Raw genomic sequence first — 7,201 nt, 5'->3', positions numbered from 1 at the left:
TTTTTTTCTTTTTCTGAATTACTATTTGCTATTTTGCATTTATACCCATGATTGCAGGCTAATTTGTAATAGAACATTTCTAATACGAATAATGTAATATTTTGACAGAGGGAGAATGACGTTCATCCAGTTTCTTCATGTCTGCAGCAGTTACCGCTGCTGGCCAGGAGATGGCACTCTCTGATCTACTGTAACTACAGATTGTGTACTGTAGAGTCTGCAGCTTCCAGTTTCTGGATAGATTCCTCAAACCGTAAGAATATTTAATCTCTTTCTTTTGCCTGTGACTGTTAGAGGTCACCTCAGCAGATCATCTGCCCCAAACTCACCTTTAACCTGTGATCCTCATTTCCTCATTTGTCCATCACCACTGCAAACAAGAAGGGGCTCAGGGCACCTTATGTAATGACACATCGTGGCTGAACTTTCTATCAGTAGCTGCTACCACAGACCTCACTATTGTCTTGCTGTCATCATTCGTGTCTTTCATCACCCTCACATTTTTCTCTTCTACTTCTGACTTCCTCATGCAGGACCACAGTTCCTCTCATACGCTTTCTCTGAATCCACAATGACACAGTGCAACTCCTTCTGACCTTCTCTATACTTCTACAGCCACAGTCTCGAAGCAAACATCAAATCTCTATAGACTATTAAAATATGCAGCACAATTATTACTGTTACACTAAAAAGAAATGTTTTATTTCATTTTTGCAATCTCCACATAATCTCCACATAATCTCCACTCAGTCCGCAGGAGGAGGGCCCAGGTAATTGAGACATTTCATTGTGGGCGGTGCCGAAGCTTTCGTAACAAGTTTCAGAATCAAAGTGTGTCGTGGTGCTTCTCGTACTACTGGTGTAAAAGGTTTTAAACAAATTACAGTGCTATGTATCTGTGTGTAGCTACCGAGCTTCTAATCATTTAGCATTATACAGTCATTGAGTTATACCCAGGCAAAAAATGTGTTCTCATTTGTGCCCAAGATGAAGGTTCACTGCTGTTTAAGGTTATTGCAGGTTTTAGAACGCATTTAAATTGTTCTCATAGTACTTCTGGGGATGATACATGTAATGTTCAAAACGCACATCAGTCAGGTGTTACTGAACATGGATCCCAGTTGAAATTCATTTGGGAGTGTGATATGATTCAAAGAGAAGTGAATCATCTGCTTTATACGAGCAAGTTTCAGTAAATGACATTTTCATTTATGTACCTCTTTTTAAAAACTTTAGAGTTGATTTTCAAAAATGCAGAAGTTTCACAACACATGAATAAACCAGCAATGTGTGAGGCTTTATGTGACGGCAGATGTTACAGACATCAACCATTAGTCTCAAAATCCAATGGCGCACTGCAAATTTAAGTTTTTTATGAGGACTTTGAAACATCAAATCCCCCTAGGGTCTTGACAAAGCCTCCAGAAGCTTGGATGTCTGGATGTGTGCAATTTACCACCAAGTCTGAATTCCTCGTTGATGAACATTCATCTCATTTCTTTGCTTCATTCCCAAAATACAAAGAAACATGGCGCTGACAAAATACTCACTCCGTTTGCTGATGATGTTGGGTATTAGAAAACAGTGCTATGAAAGTGTCATTGAATGAACAACTTGTCTATGGCATGATTGCACAAGTAACTGGTGACAAGTGAGGTTTGAACTAAATTCTTGGTTATGATGAATCATTCTCTAATTTTATAACTTTGCAAGTAAATTTAGTTGTTCCACTGGCAGAATTCTTTTCCTTACAACAAACCAGAAACAAACTGAAGTAACGGTTTTCATAATGTTCAGAATTCATAATTATGTTTGTCTCTCATGAACACATGATGATAAAACTCTGCATATGCAGTCAGGAGACTGATGACCTGTGAAATGAGCTGTTAGAAATGTTCAGATATGTGTAAACATTATATGTAGCAAAACTTCTGACCTACAGGAAATGACGACATCGGATATCATGGCTGCTATAAAACAAAAAATCATCCATATGATAAAAATGAACAAGTTGTGTTTCCAACTTTAAAACATCTTAGTGTCTGCTGCACTTTAATTCAAGATGAATCTCATTAAATGTATGAGAACCTTTAATCACATCATCTTTGTAGTGAAGTAGCTGATGACTCATTAAACCTTTCCATGTATTTTATCCACAGTGAAAAATATTCACTTTGCTGGACCCCAAAATCACATGTGTTCAATTCATTTCATTAGACACTAGCAGTACTATTAAACTGGACCTCATCATTATCATAGAGCATTAAATGTGAAACTGTGTCATAGCATAACAATCTATATATGTAATATGTGTTTGCCTGAATCATGCACCACAAACAGAAAGAGGACATGTGAGTTGTTGTCTGAGTATCAATGCAAATACACAGCAGAAATCGTTCAGTAAATACAAATTTAATAAATGAAAGCTGGTGAGAGGGTCTTTAATGTTCCCCATTGGATTATCCATCCATCAACTTCCTTCTGCTTGTTCATTTCAAGGTTGGAGCCATCCCAGCTGTTATGGGGCCATGTGATTAAATGTTCTCATACATTTAATGAGATTTAATCAGACCAGGAGTGACATGTTTAGCCGCATGTTCTCCTTAAATTGCTGGCTGTCTGAGTGGTGTCCCAGAAACGATGTGGGCTTCATAGATAATTGGCAAACCTTCTGGAGGAAACCTGGTCTTGTTAGGAGAGACGGCATCCATCCCACTTTGGATGGAGCAGCTCTCATTTCTAGAAATATGGACAAATTTATTAAACCCCCCAAAATATGACTATCCAGAGTTGGGACCAGGAAGCAGAGTTGCAGTCTTACACGCTTCTCTGCAGCTTCTCTCCTCCTGCTACCCCCCCAAAAACCCATCTCCATAGAGACTGTGTCAGCTTCCAAAAAGACAAAAAACAAACTAAAAACCAGCAACAAACAACTTAAACATAAACAATTACAAAGAAAGAACAATACAGTATCCACATCTGAACCAAAGAGTAAAACAGTGAAATGTGGATTATTAAATATTAGGTCTCTCTCCTCCAAGTCTCTGTTAGTACATGACTTAATAATTGATCAACAAATTGATTTACTCTGCCTTACAGAAACCTGGTTGCAGCAGGATGATTATGTTAGTTTAAATGAATCAACACCCCCGAGTCATTCTAACTACCAGAAATCTTGAAGCACAGGCCGAGGGGGCGGTGTGGCAGCAATTTTTCACACCAGCCTATTAATTAATGAAAGACCAAGACAGACTTTTAATTCATTTGAAAGCCTGATGCTTAACATTGTCCACCCCAGCTGTGAAACTCAGAAACCAGTCTTACTTGTTATCATCTATCGTCCACCTGGGCCTTACACAGAGTTTCTGTCTGATTTCTCAGACTTTATATCTAATTTAGTTCTGAGCTCAGATAAAATAATTATTGTGGGTGATTTTAACATCCATGTAGATGCTAAAAATGACAGCCTCAACATGGCATTTAATCTGTTATTAGACTCAATTGGTTTCTCTCAAAATGTAAAAGAACCCACCCACCACTTTAATCACACTCTAGATCTTGTTTTAACATATGGCATAGAAACTGAACATTTAACAGTGTTTCCTGAAAACCCTCTCCTGTCTGATCATTTCCTGATAACATTTACTTTTACAATAATTGATTACACAGCGGTGAAGAGTAGACTTTATCAAAGTAGATGTCTTTCTGAAAGCACTGTAACTAAGTTTAAGAATATAATCCACCCACTGTTATCATCTCCAATGCCCTGTACCAACACAGAGCAAAGCAGCTATCTGAACGCTACCCCAACAGAGGTCGATTATCTTGTTAATAATTTCACCTCCTCACTACGTACGACTCTGGATACTGTAGCTCCTGTGAAAACTAAGGCCTCAAATCAGAAGTACCTGACTCCGTGGTATAATTCTGAAACACGTACCCTAAAGCAGATGACTCGTAATCTGGAGAGGAAATGGCGTGTCACAAATCTAGAGGATCATCATTTAGCCTGGAGAAATAGTTTGCTGCTTTATAAGAAAGCCCTCCGCAAAGCCAGAACATCTTACTATTCATCACTGATTGAAGAAAATAAGAACAACCCTAGGTTTCTCTTCAGCACTGTAGCCAGGCTGACAAAAAGTCAGAGCTCTTTTGAGCCAACCATCCCTTTAACGTTAACTAGTAATGACTTCATGAACTTCTTCACAAATAAAATTTTTATCATTAGAGAAAAAATTACCAATAATCATCCCACAGATGTAATATTATCTACAGTTACTCTTAGTACCATTGATGTTAAGTTAGACTCTTTTTCTCCAATTGATCTTTCTGAGTTAACTTCAATAATTACTTCCTCCAAACCATCAACATGTCTTTTAGACCCCATTCCTACAAAACTGCTCAAAGAAGTCCTGCCATTAATTAATTCTTCGATCTTAAATATGATCAACCTATCTCTAATAATCGGCTATGTACCACAGGCCTTCAAGCTGGCTGTAGTTAAACCTTTACTCAAAAAGCCATCTCTAGACCCAGCAGTCTTAGCTAATTATAGGCCAATCTCCAACCTTCCTTTCATATCAAAAATCCTTGAAAGAGTAGTTGTCAAACAGCTAACAGATCATCTGCAGAGGAATGGTTTATTTGAAGAGTTTCAGTCAGGTTTCAGAGCTCAGCACAGCACAGAAACAGCTTTAGTGAAGGTTACAAATGATCTTCTTATGGCCTCTGACAGTGGACTCATCTCTGTGCTTGTCCTGCTAGACCTCAGTGCAGCGTTCGATACTGTTGATCATAATATCCTATTAGAGCGATTAGAACATGCTGTAGGTATTACAAGTACTGCGCTGCAGTGGTTTGTATCATATCTATCTAATAGACTCCAATTCGTGCATGTAAATGGAGAGTCCTCTTCACACACTGAGGTTAATTATGGAGTTCCACAGGGTTCAGTGCTAGGACCAATTCTGTTTACATTATACATGCTTCCCTTAGGCAGTATCATTAGAAGACATAGCATACATTTTCACTGCTATGCAGATGACACCCAGCTCTATCTGTCCATGAAGCCAGATAACACACACCAATTAGTTAAACTGCAGGAATGTCTTAAAGACATAAAGACCTGGATGGCCGCTAACTTTCTGCTTCTTAATTCAGATCAAACTGAGGTTATTGTACTCGGCCCTGAAAAGCTTAGAAATATGGTATCTAATCAGATTCTTACTCTGGATGGCATTACCTTGGCCTCCAGTAACACTGTGAGGAACCTTGGAGTCATTTTTGACCAGGACATGTCCTTCAACGCACATATTAAACAAATATGTAAGACTGCTTTCTTCCATTTGCGCAACATCTCTAAAATTAGAAATATCCTGTCTCAGAGTGACGCTGAAAAACTAGTTCATGCATTTATTACTTCCAGGCTGGAGTACTGCAATTCATTATTATCAGGATGTCCAAAAAACTCACTGAAAAGCCTTCAGCTAATCCAAAATGCTGCAGCAAGAGTCCTGACAGGGACTAGAAAGAGAGAGCATATTTCTCCTATTTTGGCTTCCCTTCATTGGCTTCCTGTTAAATCCAGAATTGAATTCAAAATCCTGCTCCTCACATACAAGGTCTTAAATAATCAGGCCCCATCTTATCTTAATGACCTTGTAGTACCATATCACCCTATTAGAGCGCTCCGCTCTCGCTCTGCAGGCCTACTTGTTGTTCCTAGAGTATTTAAAAGTAGAATGGGAGGGAGAGCCTTCAGTTTTCAGGCCCCTCTTCTGTGGAACCAGCTTCCAGTTTGGATTCGGGAGACAGACACTATCTCTACTTTTAAGATTAGGCTTAAAACTTTCCTTTTTTCTAAAGCATATAGTTAGGGCTGGACCAGGTGACCCTGAATCCTCCCTTTGTTATGCTGCAATAGATGTAGGCTGCCGGGGGATTCCCATGATGCATTGAGTTTTTCCTTTCCAGTCACCTTTCTCACTCACTATGTATTAACAGACCTCTCTGCATTGAATCATATCTGTTATTAACCTCTGTCTCTCTTCCACAGCATGTCTTTATCCTGTCTTCCTTCTCTCACCCCAACCGGTCGCAGCAGATGGCCGCCCCTCCCTGAGCCTGGTTCTGCCGGAGGTTTCTTCCTGTTAAAAGGGAGTTTTTCCTTCCCACTGTCGCCAAAGTGCTTGCTCATAGGGGGTCATATGATTGTTGGGTTTTTCTCTGTATCTATGAAGCGCCTTGAGGCGACTTTTGTTGTGATTTGGCGCTATATAAATAAAATTGAATTGAATTGAATTGAATTACTCTTGAATTAAAGTGCAGCAGACACTAAGATGTTTTAAAGTTGGAAACACAACTTGTTCATTTTTATCATATGAATGATTTTTTGTTTTATAGCAGCCATCATATCCGATGTCATCATTTCCTGTAGGTCAGAAGTTTTGCTACATATAATGTTTACACATATCTGCACATTTCTAACAGCTCATTTCACAGGTCATCAGTCTCCTGACTGCATATGCAGAGTTTTATCAAACATAGACAAACATAATTATGAATTCTTGTTTTAGTTCCATTCAGTAGTCATCAGGTGTCTGCTTGTCCTGAGCTGTGAGAACTACAGTGAGATCCTTTCTTCTTTAGCTTAGTATTAATAAACCAGGTCATAGGTGGGCACCTGCGTCCTTGTCTATGGACAGATCATTTCTGAGCAATTGCATAACTGCCTGGTTTTACACACAGAAATCTCTTGTTGTCAGAAGTGATGAAAGTGTTGAAGCGCTCTGTGTTACAGGAGAAGTCATTCATGATGAGAGCTGTGGATGACGAATCAAAAGATTTAATCCTAGGTGCCTGTCCATGTGTTTCATTGAAAGACTAAGAAAAACTTACTCTTGATCAGTTATTGACATTTACTGTTCCTCATTCATGGTGTTACACACTACTTAAAGACTCAGCTGGAAGCGTGGCCTGGCGTTGACTTACACTTATTCAAACAGCTGAAGCACCAACAGATACTGAATGTCACAGGCTGAAACACCTCAACTGCTTTATTATTTCTAGTTTTAAATAAACTGTAAGAGTAATGTGCAACAATGAAGTACTACAAAAAATAGAAATACAACAAAAACTCCTTAAATAAAACATTACCTAGTTAATATGTTGTAAGTGAAAATAAATGAAAATCTACAAAACA

The sequence above is a fragment of the Diplotaxodon limnothrissa genome, linkage group LG18 (genome assembly GCF_057381915.1).
Source record: "Diplotaxodon limnothrissa isolate DT_005_m linkage group LG18, D_limnothrissa_male_GT1.1, whole genome shotgun sequence".
Taxonomy (NCBI): domain Eukaryota; kingdom Metazoa; phylum Chordata; class Actinopteri; order Cichliformes; family Cichlidae; genus Diplotaxodon; species Diplotaxodon limnothrissa.
Note: the sequence above shows the minus strand (reverse complement) of the source record.